Genomic DNA, 13908 nt, shown 5'->3' with positions numbered 1-13908 from the left:
AGTATTCTCCCTTTACAAAGCAAGATCATAAAGCAGTGACATAATCCAAGCTTGGCAAACACTTTTGCTGATGTTAAGCCAGTGCCTTTCGTGGTTCTCGCTGCTGCTTTTGAGTCCACGATATAGATGGCGCAACCGGCTGATTAAATGTGCAGGAGCCTCCCAAGATACCATTTCATTTGAAACGCTGACATTTATATTTGACATTCCAATAAGTGTGGGGCTTTTTTGCCTTTTTTTTTTTTTTTTTAATTAGTTCTCTCAAGGGTGCGGGTCAGACACAGCTACACAATGAAGTTCTCCATAAAATAGGTATGATTCAAACAGATGACTCCCGGCCAGACTTCCTAACCCATCTACCTTGCAGCAGAGCCTCGAAGCCAAATTAATTAGAGGCCACCCACAAGTAGATGCGAGAGGTGTAGGTGAATCTCTTCGCCCATTCATTCCCCACCACATCTGCTGAAATCTCGATGTACACGCCAAGGGTGAGTGGGAAGGCTTTGGAGCTAAATAAATGACTCGATTCCTTTCGTTTTGACACCAAAACGCAGTCAGCCAGCGAGGCCGAGTAGTAAACAATAGTAGTAATGTGGGGAAAAAAAAAGAAAAAAAAAAAAAAGACGCGTATATGATGCCTCAATGAAGAGGTGTGATTGTTGGCAAAACGTGTCCTGTTTGAGTTTATGGGATGTACAGAGTCTTTTTATTAGGGATACTTTTTGCTATTAGTGTAATAAAAAAGGACCGATTGTTTCTGCCATCTGAGAAAACTCTTGGTGGAACAGGCAGAAATCCAGGAATAATTAAGAAAATAATAGTGCACACCCAACAAGAAAAACATTATTTGTTTAAAGATGAAGTCCCTCCAGAATACTTGGTAGTGATTGCGTTTCTTTCAAAAGGGGGGAAAAAAACCCTTCAAAATGAAAAGCAGCAGCCACTAGCTAGTTTCTAAGATCTCGAGTGGAAAAAAGCGCAGGGCTGTAGTACCCTTCAGTGGTAAGGCTTCTTCCGTTTTCACCGCTCTTATCAGGCTTTGCAAGTTGCAAAATAATAGTGTTTTGCCCTTACATGTTTCCATCAGAGGATCAGAAGCGCTTCACAAAGCATAATTAATTGAGCTTCACTGCTCACCTGTGAGAACAGAGCAATTATTTAGCAACAGGGCTTGGGGTGGTTTCTTTTGCTGTTTGGGGTGGGGGTAGAAGTGAAAACTGCAACAGGAAGATTACGAACCCACCAAGTCAACAAGAGACTTCACAGCTTCGCCTGTTCCCAGCGACGGATGCGACAAACCTGGAAGCGTCTGACTTCCAGACCCGGGTTCTCCCTTCGGAGGGGACCGCTTTGCCCCAGCGTCCCTTTTCTCCAGGCCTCAGCCTGCCAGGCTTCCTACCGGCACAACCCACCGTCCTCCCAACCTCCGACTCCTTCGATTCACCAACCTTCAAAACCCACACCTCCAAAACACCCGTTCCCCCTGCAAGCGTGTCGCAGCCCCAGCCCATGCCGGGGACGCGCGACGCGGGCCCCAAAATCCTGCTCCCATCGCTGCTGCACAACGCGGGCCCAAAATCCTGCTCCCATCGCTGCTGCGCGACGCGGGCCCCAAAATCCTGCTCCCATCGCTGCTGTGCGACGCGGGCCCCAAAATCCTGCTCCCACCCCTGCTGCACAACGCGGGCCCAAAATCCTGCTCCCATCGCTGCTGTGCGACGCGGGCCCCAAAATCCTGCTCCCACCGCTGCTGTGCGATGCGGGCCCCAAAATCCTGCTCCCACCGCTGCTGTGCGGCCCGGGGCAGGCCACAGAGCCGTGCCAGCCGCGCCACGGGAGCGCGGCGGGGAAGGCGTCCCGGGCCTGCGGGCGGGGAACGGAGAGCTGCGCACCGGGGTTTGTGGAGAACCCGAGCGTAGCAGGAATCGGGGCGGGAAAAGCCTGTAAACCCCAGTGTGGTACCGCGCGGCGTGCGGCCAGCGGCGCAGGCAGGCAAGGAGCCACCGGCTTTCACCCAGCCGGGCCGGGGACAGCGTCCCCCGCCCGCCCGCCCGCCGCTTTACGCGAGGCCGCAGCCCGCGGGGGGAACAGGCCCCGCGGGGGGAACAGGCCCCGCGGGAACAGGCCCACCGGCACGCTCCTCGCCCGCCCCTGCCGGCCCGCCCCACCGAGCCCGCTCCCTGGAGGCTCCCGCCCGGCTCCCGGCGGGACCAGCGCCCGCCCGGCCCGGCCCGCCCCGCCCGGAGCCCGGCTGCGGCCGCCCCGCCCCGCCCCGCGGCCCTCCCCGGCCCTCCCCGGCCCCGGCCCCGGCCCGCCCCGGCGGGCGGTGCTGCCGCCGCCCCCGCTCCCAGCAGCCCTTGCAGCCGCCTACAATGAAATTTGCGAAGTTTTTTCGGTTTCGGCGCCATTTTCGAGTGGACTCGGAGGTGAGGAGGGAGGGCGGGCAGGGCGGCGGGGCCGGGGCGCCGCGGGGGGCCGACCGCCGCCCCCCCTCCCTTCCTCCCTCCCCCGCGGGCGGGACGGCCCGGCTCGGCTCGGCCCGGCCCGGCCCGGCTCGGCTCGGCCCGGGGGGGGCGGCCCGGGGGGGCGGCGGGACGGGGCGCGCTGCCCGCCGAGGCGGGGGGGCACGGCGCGGCCCCCTCCCGCCGCCCCCCCCCCGCGCCGCCGTGGGCGGGGTCGCGCCGCTCCCCGGGGGGGGGGAGCGGGGGGGACACGGGCCCGGGAGAAACTTGGGGCGGGGGGGGGGGGGGGAAGGGAAAAAAACTGTAAAAGAAACTTTTTTTGGCGGGGGGGTGGGGAGAGCGGCGGCACCGCGCAGCGCCCCCCCCCCGCCCGCGCGGCGCCGCCCCGCGCCGCACAAAGGCGGCCCCGGGGGGGCGAGGGGGGTCGGCGGCCCCGGGGGGCGGCGGCCGTGACGCGGCGGGCACTGACAGCGGCCGGGCCGGGCGGGGGGGGGGCGGGGCGGGGCCGGGCCCCCCCGCTGCCGCCGCCGCCGGACCGTTAGGGCGGGAGCGGCGCGCGGCGCCTTCCCCCCGCGCGGGGGCACGGGGCCCACGTGGGTGCGGGGCGCCCCGCCGACCCCCGGGCCCGCTGCCTCGTGGGGATTTTTCACGGTTTGTTAATAATTTTTTAAATGTTTTTTTTTTTCTTCGCGTCGCCGGGAGCCGTGCCCGCCCCCCCGCAGGTGTGGCTCGGGATTGGCTTTTTTTGTCGGTTTTTTTTTTTTTTTTCCTTCCCCCCCCCCGTTTCCCTCTTTTTTTTTTTTTGATTTATTTTTTTATTTTTTAAAAAACGCGGGGGGCCCGGGGCTGCCGCCCCCCGCTTCGTTCCGCCGTCGGGCCTGCGCGCCCCACGGCCACCCGCGCTCGCCCCCGCCGCCAAAGCGGGCGCAAGTGAGAAAATAGTTTTACGCATAAACAATAATTCGTTGAAATAACTTCAGATATTTTTTAAAAAAAATTGGCGCCCAGCTTTTGCTATTTTTATTTTCTTTCTCCCCCCCCTCCCTTGCTGGTTACTCGCTTTGCACAGGAAATTTGAATATCCTGGCAAAGGCCGGCGTCCAGGCGCAGCGTTGCGCGCCGGGCGAGCTGCGGTGATGGGAGCAGGCTTTTCCCTTTCTAATTGATCCTAAGCGCGGTATTTTTCCCACGCGCACATCAGGTACATAAAGACAATTTTTGTGCGTTGAGAGAGTGAGTTTTCCAAGGTTAAAACGTGAATTGCTCCCCGCACACACACACCAAAAAAAAAAAAAAGAAATAAATTGTGCTTGTGTGTTGTATGCGTGTGTACGTGTGTAGGTGAGGGACCACCGGCCAGGTTTCATCATCATCTGCTCTGAAGAAACCCAAAGAACTCCGTTGCTCGCCATCAGCTGTGAAAGTCTGTATTTAGTTAATCCACTTTGGTGGGAAATACAGTAAAACTGAACTGCTAACGCAGTAAACATTTATGAAATATAAGAGGGAAGCTTTAAGTAAGGCTTCAGGCGAACTGACCCAAATATATAAAAAAAAAAAAATAAAATTACTGTGCGCTTGTTATGTTTTGAATTAATGTTCATCGGACCAAAAAAAGAAAAATTTTTTTTTTTTTCTGTTCTTAACAAATAAACTTTGTAGGAGTCGGGCTTCCAGATCTGTCCCTTGTTGTTTAAAACTGGATGAGATGACAATGCAAAAAAATGGAAGTAACAAGAAGCATCATACTTTTCTTCTCCTCAGCAGTGTTGAGAAAAAACTGTGGATCCTGGAATTTTACTGTGGATTTTACTGGGTTTCTGGAGTACTGTAAGTTGAATTCTTACCCGGCAGGCCTTTGTGAGCACCAGTAGCTCTCCCTCGTGTTAACAGCCCCGTCTTGATAAATACAGTTGGTCCCACGAGTAACGACATCGGGGGCGAGTTTCAAATCGAGTAAAGTCAACGAATTAATTTTTTGCATTATTTGAATTTGGCCTTTGTAGCTGCGGTTTGGTTTCGGGTGTTCTGCCCCACCTAAGAGCATGTTAACTTTGTGCGGTTTAACGCGCAAAAAGTACGCCGTGCTAAAATTAAAATGTAGCTCTGAGATGCTGTTATTTAGAAGAAATACGTGCTGCTTCTCTGACCTTTTTCTGGGTAAATTAGCAAGAAAAAACCTGTTTTTCATAAAGCGTATGAGAAATTACCTGCTCTCGTAGCTTTGACATAAGAACAGGGAGAAAATAACATTTTACGCGTTCATTTTGTGCCACCCAGGAGGAAGTCTTAGCTGGCTGAAACGCGTGTAACGGTGATTTTCGCGTGACGTGCGCGCGGCGAGGAGATGCGCCGTAGGTGCCCGTGCAAATGAAAGTAACTGTGCTGCGCGCGGTTCCCACGTCTGGCTGCTCGTGCTCCTCCGTGGCCGCTTCTCCTCACGCAGCCCTCGCTCGACTGCAGCAGCCTTGCGAGGCGAGTCGTATCGGAAACGTAATAGCTGGAACCATTTGGTGGTTGTCGATCAAGCATCGGGTCTGATTCCAGCTATTAGCCACATCTGTAAATATTAGTACGTGACTTTTGTTTAAATTTCATTGTTCAAAGGGAGGCAGGAATGAAAGTGGTGTGACTTCTCAGAGCCGGGCAGATATGAAGTGTTTCGGTGGTGCTACTCGCCCCCTTATTTTCGTTTTGTTATCGTAATTGTGTCTCGCTAATTAACGTCTGGGACCTTCAGCTGTAACGAGATGATTTATTTTAGTCTTTTTGTAAAATAGTAAATGCCTTTTTTCTTTTTTCTTTTTTTTTTTTTTTAAATCCTTCTTTCAAAAGAGAACAATGACTTCAGGATTTGTTTGTGCATGTCTCCTGAAAAACTGTTCGATAGCAGAGTTGGCTTTTTTTTTTTTTTTTCCCCCCTGTGCTTTATATATATAGGAAATGCTTAATATTTACTTGTCTTTGAGCTTACCTAGCCCTGAAGTGTGTGAGTCAGTGAAGGCTCTGTATGCAAATCTGTCCTGTCATGGGCTCCTATATTTATTTCCTTTCCTTTCCCATGGTGCTCTTTCTCACTTCCCCCCCCCTCTTTTTTTGTCTGGTTACAGTGTCAGTGAGGAGGTACATGGTTGTGTTTTAAGGGAACCCTGTATTTCAGGGTAAATTTCTTTTGGTTTTGTGCCTGTGTTTGGGCTTGGGGCAGGGGGGGTGTTTTTTACTTAATTGCCCAATATACTTTGGCAAGCAGAAGTTGCATTGTTTTGTGAACTGCATTAATGGATTTCTGCATCTTCAAATTCCCCAGTTATTTGGGGGATTTAATTAAACCTCTGTAGGTGGCTGGCTTACATAGATGACAGGTAGAAGTCTCGATTTCTAGAAATAGCTGGCGTACGCACGCAGGCGTGGAGCTTGTGGCAGCAGGAGAGCTGTTGCGATGCCTTTGCATCGAGGTGGAGCTTTTGGGGCAGTTCTCCTGATATTTGGGGCTGCCAGCGCAGCGGGGGCTCCCGGTTCCCAGCTGTGGTGGGGTGCTGCTCGAGGCTGGGGGTGCTCCTGGGGTGCTGCCTGCCCCGGCAGCAAGGGGCTGAGCGCCTGACCGTGCCACCAAAAAAAACTCAACCCCCAAATAGCCTGCCTGCCTCTTACCTGCTAGTCCTGACAGGGGGGTTATCACCTAAATCAGCATAAATGAGATGTTTCCTTTGCTTCTGGTCTGCCAAGATCAATCGGCTGCTCTTGCTGCTGCCATTTTAACCCCTTCAGGGAGGGGAGGTGGGCTTGCTGCCGGCCGTGGTTGCGTGCCGTGGCTTTCCTGCTTGACCTCGGAGCTGCCGCTGGTGTCCGCTGGCAGGAGCCGTGTCGTCCCTCCTCGCTGTGCAGCGCCTGGGCCACGATTCGGGGTTACCCGTGCACCTTGGGTGCCGCTGCCCAGAGTCAGGCTCCTGGCGGCAGTGGTGCCGGTAGCCCAGGAATGGGGAGAGGAGGGATGTGATCATCGCTCTTTAAGTGCTGCTTCATAGTCTGCCCTATCTGGAGGTGAAAACTTGGATTTTTTTAAAAAAAAATATTTTAAAATATTAAATATATTTAAAATATTTTAAAAATATTTGCGCCCATCCGAGCCTTTGTGGTCTGGGCGTGCCTGGGGAGGGGACGGCTCTGGGGCTGCCCAACAGCCCCGGTCCCCGCTCCCGAAGCACGGCGGTGCCTCTGCGAGCGCCTCGTAAACCCTTCTGTGTGTTGCTTCCTAGTTCCCATTGAAACAGCGGTTGCCTCGTGTCCGGGGAGAGTCAACGCAGAAGGAGCCGATGCGCCCGCGTCCAAAGGTGAGTTGGGAAGGTAAGCTCGCATGTCCGACCTGCTCCGAAATACCTGCAGCGTCCACGTCTCTCTGGATAAACGCAGGTTCCTAGGAAATGTGTGTCCCTTCTTGGGCGCTGCAGGTAACGCCTCGGAGCGGTCGAGGTAAACTCAAGTCATCCTGTTCAGCTGCCATCTTTCTGACTGAACACTGAGAATCCAGAGCACAAACTAAGTTTGAAAGGAGCTAAAGTGTGAGATGGGGCGATTCAAACACAGAGCTTTCTATTGCTTAAAATAATTGTGCTGTCATGTCATAAACACACATATTTTCTCAGATACGTATTTCGCTGCCTATCCCAAATTTCCACTTGCCCAATACTCAGGGTGAATGTTGATTTTTCTCTCTGTGCTGAAGAATAGGCTGGTTGGGGTGTAATGAGCCCTCACTTTGGAAAGGCCTTGCTGAAGAGAGCTCTTGCCCCCCTTGTTGAACTAGGCTAAAGACTGGTTTTATATATATAAAAACATTAATTAAAACATGAACCTCAAACACAGTCAAAATGGATTCTAGAGCTGAGGTTGTTTGCTGTTGCTTTTGGTTTTTTTTTTGAGTCACTTGAAGAGATGAAAGAAATAAGACTACACAGGTACAGTCAAGTAAAACATTGTTACAGAAATAATTAATGGTAAAATTACGTGGTGGGTTGTTTTGTTTTAGCTTGTACAGGTTTAACTTTCTTTGGGTACTTGCTGGCTTTGCAGTAAGTAGCAGTTGCTCGTTAGAGAGTTGTACCTGGTGCTACCAGTATTGAGGACACTGAAGCAGTGAAAAAAATACTGCTTTTTTTGTTGGCAAATATTTGATTTAAAATTTGCAATAATTTGGCACGGGCCACAAGAGCTTTTGAAATTCCTATTTTTAAGTTTGCTAAACAGGCAGGGACTAGGAGGAGGACAAACTGGAACTCGGCTAAGTGGCGTGTTTAGCACGAGGGGACGGCACAAGCATTTGAACTAATGGCGTCATTTCTGACATTGTTCAGGCTTTTTTTGTGATGCTGCTTTTTAAGAAAATGAATTGAAGGAAGTTGTCACATAACTGGAGGGGAAAAAAAAGTCGAAGGGAAACACACAAAATGTCAGGCTATCTGCAGGGCTCCTGTACAGCCCTCGCAGGCGGGCACACAAGTGCCTCTGGCAGCTGCGTGCTTCAGAGCTACGGCCCCCTTCCTGCTCCGCGCTGGTGTTTTCTGCTCTGGTACAGGCAGGGGAGGTGACGAAGTTCCAGGGTATGTTCAATTTCTGGTAGCGTAAGGTTTGTCCATTCAAATAGTAAATGAGCATAATCTAGTCTTTTAAAAAAATAAGGTTGTTTTTTTTTTTTAGATTTCTCAAAAGTCAAAATGAGCTGAATAAAAATACTTTAAGGAAAACTTAACAGGTTTGAACTGTTGGAATCTGGATTTATTTATCTGAAATATTAACATTGTGACTCCTGGAACATCCTTGACGTTCAGCAGCCCCTAAGAGGAAAGTACAAGGTAACATTTCAGACCATTTAGAAGGGCCAGGAAGGTCTGCAGGCTCTTTACAGTAGCAAAAGCAGCAAAGTGTAGATTTGCCAAGACCCAAATACTGAGTCTGTTTTGGGGGTGGGGGGAACGGTTCATTTCTGATTTTGTTTCTGAAACTGGTTTGTTTGCACTGTGTAACTGCTTGTTCTTTTATAGTTACAGACTTTCTGATAGCACCCGTGAAGAAAAAAAAAAGTGTCCCGTGGTGGTAATGCATGCACGTTAAATGTCTTCATTGTAGAGTGTTCTTCAGTACCTTATATCATGGTTTAAAAAAATATATATATATTCAAAATACCATTTGGAATGTCAACATTCAGTGGGCTTTGAGGAGATGTAGCAGCACATCATGGTTTGTAGGGACAAGGAGATACAGACCATTCTGGGCTGCCTCATTACCTCAAGGATAAGACAAGAAAGTGAGCTTCTGGTTATCATAGATGTGGAAGCTAACGCATTCCCATGTATCTCTTTAGTTCAGTTGAACAGGTACGTGTAGATAAGTTCTCTTGGTGCTTGTATCCGTGCACATCCTTTGCAGCTACAAATATATTCCCTATGAGTCTGTGTGTGCGTGTGGCTCAGCGGGGCTGGCCCTGCAGGCAGGAAGGACTTGTAGCTGCTTTTTGTTCTCCAACACGGGCATGGCCCATGTTGGCTTGAGCACCATGCCTTCAGCCGGTGCCCTACCCCTCACCGGTTGCTCTGCGGTCCTTTCCCCGGCTAAGGATCGGCCAAGGTACTCTTGCCCCGTGTTTGGGAGGGAGAGGGGGGGTCTGGAGGCCGTGGAGAGGCACTAGGATGGAGAGCTGTCAGCAGTGCTCTAGCAGCACGTAAATACTGGAGTTTGGGATTGCCTGTTGCTCTCCAGTATTGCATTGCTGCTTTAGTGAGGCTGGAAATCGGTCCCTGCTGCAGGAGCCAGGGCTCTGGCTCTCGGGGTGCCTCCTCGGCACCCCCCCGGTGCCTTCCACGCTGCTGCTGGGGGGCTCTCGTCTCCCACACCAATAAACCACTGCGGAGGCAGCAACGAACGAGGGCTTGGTGTCGTTAATGGGGAGGGGGCAGGAGGAGGGGGCTGCACCCCCACGCCGCTGTGCTGGGGGGTACCCCATGGCCCAGACAGAGGGCACTGCGACGGCACAGGGGCCGTGGCTGGGGGACGGTGCCCCAGCACCCCCGTGGGGAGGGAGGGCCAGGGGGTGCGTGGTGGTGGTGTCCCCCGGGACACGGGGTGCTGCTGGCCCCTGGGTGCTTGCCCCTGGCTGCTGGGGAGGGGCGTGGGGGGACATTGTGGGGTGCGAGGGCTGGCTGTGACTGGCACCCCACCTGGGTGGGAAGGAGGGGCCCCGTAGCTGTGCCCGGGGTGCTCCTGGGGCAGCCCTGCCGTGGGAGGGGTCAGCTTTCCCCAGCCCCATGCAGCTCCCCTGGCCGCTGTCAGGGTGCCCAGGTCAGGCACAGCGGGGGGGGGGGAGCTGCCAGTGCCCAGCACCCCTGCAGCGCTTGGGCCATGGTGGGAGGAGTTCGGTGGGTCTGGAAGGGCCTGGAGCAACTGAGGGCTTGTCCCCAGACCCACCACTGCCGCAGCGAGCTCCTCCAGAGCAAGCCTACCCCCAGGGTGAAAGGGTTTCCCTTCCTCTGCCCTCAGCATCGCACAACTCCCAGCTTCCCAGCCTTGGCGGGAGCAGGGGATAAACACAGGGACCACCGCAGGGCCAGGGATGCTCCTGGGAAGGGCTGGGATGGTGCTTTCCTGGTGGAGCATCCATCTTCCGCGGTGGGAGCGGCATTGCCTGTCCTGCTGGTGACAGTGCATCGTTAACAGCCCCGATCCTACAGTCTCCCGTTGAGCGCTGGTGGCTGGGAATCCCAGAACGTTTAGTTTTTTCCAACTATTTTTAAGCATTAATAAATCACGGTCAATGGTTGCGGGGCAGGGGGGTGGCGGGGGAATATCCTCTTGCTGATTTACAGCTTAATCGCGGCTCCTGGGCTGCGCGGGGAGCATCGGTACCACCAGGAGATGGGCACAAGGGACCCCCGGCAGAGAAATGTCGTTTCTAGCACAGGGGAGGTGCAAAGGTGTGTGCGTGGGTAGGAGCAGCTTTTAAAAGCCTCTATCCGCAAACAGGTCGAACGCGTGATACTTGGACACGCAACCAACCCATTTCAAATCAGAGATCGGTATTTCACGTGTGTCTGTGAAACGGTTTATTCCTGCTTTCTACAAGTCAAGCCCTTAAATGTCATATAAAATACTGCTTTCCCTCAGGAAAACAACTTACTGAATAACTTGGTTTACAGGGAAGTCTGTCAGTAAAGTGATTAATTCTGTACTTCTATATTTTTATTAATTTTACATCGGGGTTTTTTTTAGAAAAGTGTTCTGTTGGCATTTATAGGTGGAGTGTAAGAGTTAAAAAAATCAGGTTTATCCTTCTTTTTAGACCTTTCTGTTGTCATAGTTTTGATTTTACTCAGCTAGAAAAAGAGATTTCCACCTCATTCACAAACAGAAGACTCCTGCTAAAACTCTGCTTTCGGGCTGTGGGCTCCTGCCCAGGGTCAAAATGACTTGACAGTAACAGGAGAGTAAAAGCACCGCAGAGTTTTCGGCGTGGCGGGCAAGAATAAAATTTAGAGGCTAAATCAAGCCAATAGGAAAAATGACCTCAGGGGAGAGAGAAAAATGCGCCCGTGGACGTGGCTGCGCTGTGGGTACGCGGCGCCGAGCTGTGGGAGCGGTCCCTGCCCGACCCCCGGCTCGGGGCGATGGATGTGCTGTAGCTGGGGTGCAGGGATGTCGGGAGCGAGGGCTCGGGGCGATGGATGTGCTGTAGCTGGGGTGCAGGGATGTCGGGAGCGAGGGCTCGGGGCGATGGATGCGGCATAGCTGGGGTGCAGGGATGTCGGGAGTGAGGGCTCGGGGCGATGGATGCGCTGTAGCTGGGGTGCAGGGATGTCGGGAGCGAGGGCTCGGGGCGATGGATGTGCTGTAGCTGGGGTGCAGGGACGTCGGGAGTGAGGGCTCGGGGCGATGGATGCGCTGTAGCTGGGGTGCAGGGATGTCGGGAGCGAGGGCTCGGGGCGATGGATGCGCTGTAGCTGGGGCGCAGGGACGTCGGGAGTGAGGGCTCGGGGCGATGGATGCGCTGTAGCTGGGGTGCAGGGATGTCGGGAGCGAGGGCTCGGGGTGATGGATGTGGCATAGCTGGGGTGCAGGGATGTCGGGAGCGAGGGCTCGGGGCGATGGATGCGCCGTAGCTGGGGCACAGGAATGTTGGGAGTGAGGGCTCGGGGCGATGGATGTGCCGTAGCTGGGGCGCAGGGGTGTTGGGAGCGAGGGCTCGGGGCTTTGCATCTGCTGCAGCGGCGTACCGGGCTGCTAGCTCCCCTCTGCTGCTCCCAGGACCTTGGGAGCGTATCTCTGCTCGGCTCCAAATAGTTCAGGATATTGCCAATTATTAATACAGAACGCCCACGGGGGAGACATCCAGCTGTGCTTTTCTGTCCGAGAAGCTGGGACAGCGTCTGTCAATTTTTTTTCCCCCTTAAATGTAAAAGTTTGCCTTTGATGTGTTTGCAGGTTGGCTTCACTACTGCATTTGCACACAAATCACTTGGGGGTGGGGGGCGGGGGGAGGCAACAGAAACCCTTGCAGAGCATCCCCGGTCTGACTTCAGTCACCTGGAGACCCGTATCGCCCCGCGCTGCCGCAGGCACTGCATTGCCGGGGCAGCTCTGTTAAGCAGCGTGCAGCCCTGCAAAGGGGCAGCAGCACATGCAAAGCAGCTTGGGCAAGCTTTTCTGTTTGTGCAGGATAAAGCAAGACTCATCTATTTTTTTTTTTTTTTAACACATGTGAAGTCTGCCACATCAGGACCGTATGTGCCCACTGTGGAGGGAAAGTGTTTGAGTTTCTTCAGTAATTTTTTTTTGGGTGTGATTTTTTTTTTTTCTAAACAAGCTGGAAGGTGGCAGTTCCCTGTGGTAGGTGAATACACGCAGCACATTGCACCGCTGCGTGGCTGCTGGGTTTAGTAGGTAGACACTAGAGAAGCTTTTTAAGCGCACGCTTCTGCACCAATCTTTGAATTTCACCCAGACTGAAACCCTCCCACATAGTAAGACTGAGGTTACGTTACTCTGCTCACAGTACCAGGTACCTCCATTAGAGACGTGGTGGTGTGGGAGCCAAATGAGGTGTTGCCGATTCCTGTAAACACTAAAAAAGCAACCCAAAAAGCCACCTTATCAACCCTCAGTGTTTTCCTGCTCACCTCCTTTGATGCAAAAGGAATTTTTGGCAAAGGTTGGCAGGTTGTTGTGGTATCCAGCATTATCTTGCTTTCCTTGCACTTCTTGCCCACCCACCTCATCTGCTTTGACTCAGCTCACATCCAGCGTGCCCTGAGCCAGGACTGGCTTTTGTAGGTGTTTGTGCAGTGCCTTGCACAACAGCAGCTCCCAGTGCTGGATGTTGATACGGTCAGGTCTTGCTCTTTGCGCTATGGAGGAGAAGAAATATGCCTCATTCTGTCTTAGCAAGGGAAATTCTGGCTGTGGTGACTCTAGCTGTGTACCCAGCGATGCAGCTGGCTTCAGTGGGAAGCAGCCAGTATCCCTGATGCAAAGTTGCACAAAGGATAAAAAATCTCTTAAAATTAAACAAGGCAGCTAGCAGCCACATGGCAAAGCAGAAGCCAGCTCACCCGCTCTACCAGCAAGAGTTTGCTAAAGCGAGCGTGCGATGACCAGAGCAAACGATGGCGCTGGCGCCCTGATGACTCAGTGGTTCTTGGCAACCAACTCACCAAATGGAAGAAAAATATCATTTCAAATCTTTTCATTTCTGAAGCGAAGGATAAGACGTTCCTCTCAGCAGTTTCTCACGTAAACCCATTCTTGTGTGCTGTTCAAGTAACAGAATATTGAAGGTTACTCAAAATATGATTCAAGTAGAGCATATACTCATTTATAACCTGTCCAGAGTGAGTTCTCATGCCAATATGCTCTGCGAGAGAAAATAGCTTCCACCTCAGACTGAAAAGAAATTATTTGAGTGTGCACAACTGCTAGGCAAGGTCTGATGGCGGGGGGGGACTGGGTGGTGTGGAGGATGCAGCTAGATAAGAGCGGGGGGGTTGCGGTTATTCTTTACTAGAAAGCACGAGATGGTTTTCTAATTGCAAGTGTAAGGAGCTTACACCGCAAAGGACATTTCTAGCTCATGTTTTGTATTCTCTGGTTGCTGTTGGGTACTTTGCGTTTTGTGAATGGAAGAGAGAAAATTGGCAAGAAAAGAAACTGAGGAGAAAAGGATCTGATAAATATACTGCAGCGCACATTTAAAAGCGCGCACACCCTTACTCTCCTCCCCCACCTTAGGGCTGCCTTTATCCCAGCCGAGCTCCTGAAACGGGAAGGAGACAAGCGAAGCACCGGCATCGCCGCTCCGGCACTGCCCAGGCCCCGCAGGTTACCCAGCCGAAAGCGCAGGGAAGGCAGCGCGTTTCATCAGTGCCCAGAAAGTCCGTTCCCAGGGAGAAGGATTTCATCCCTC

General features: G+C 52.9%; 1 long non-coding RNA gene across 1 annotated transcript; it reads left to right on the top strand.

Annotated features, from left to right (window-relative positions):
• Nucleotides 1–2362: 2362 nt before the first annotated feature.
• Nucleotides 2363–6826, top strand: LOC142594824 (uncharacterized). Its single transcript, XR_012831604.1, has 3 exons — nucleotides 2363–2426; nucleotides 4125–4292; nucleotides 6719–6826. It is a non-coding gene; the product is annotated as an uncharacterized LOC142594824 (long non-coding RNA).
• Nucleotides 6827–13908: the final 7082 nt, after the last annotated feature.

The sequence above is a fragment of the Pelecanus crispus genome, chromosome 13, assembly GCF_030463565.1.
Source record: "Pelecanus crispus isolate bPelCri1 chromosome 13, bPelCri1.pri, whole genome shotgun sequence".
Lineage (NCBI taxonomy): Eukaryota > Metazoa > Chordata > Aves > Pelecaniformes > Pelecanidae > Pelecanus > Pelecanus crispus.
The sequence above is the reverse complement of the archived record's forward strand: the minus strand, read 5'-3'. Positions and strand labels throughout refer to the sequence as shown.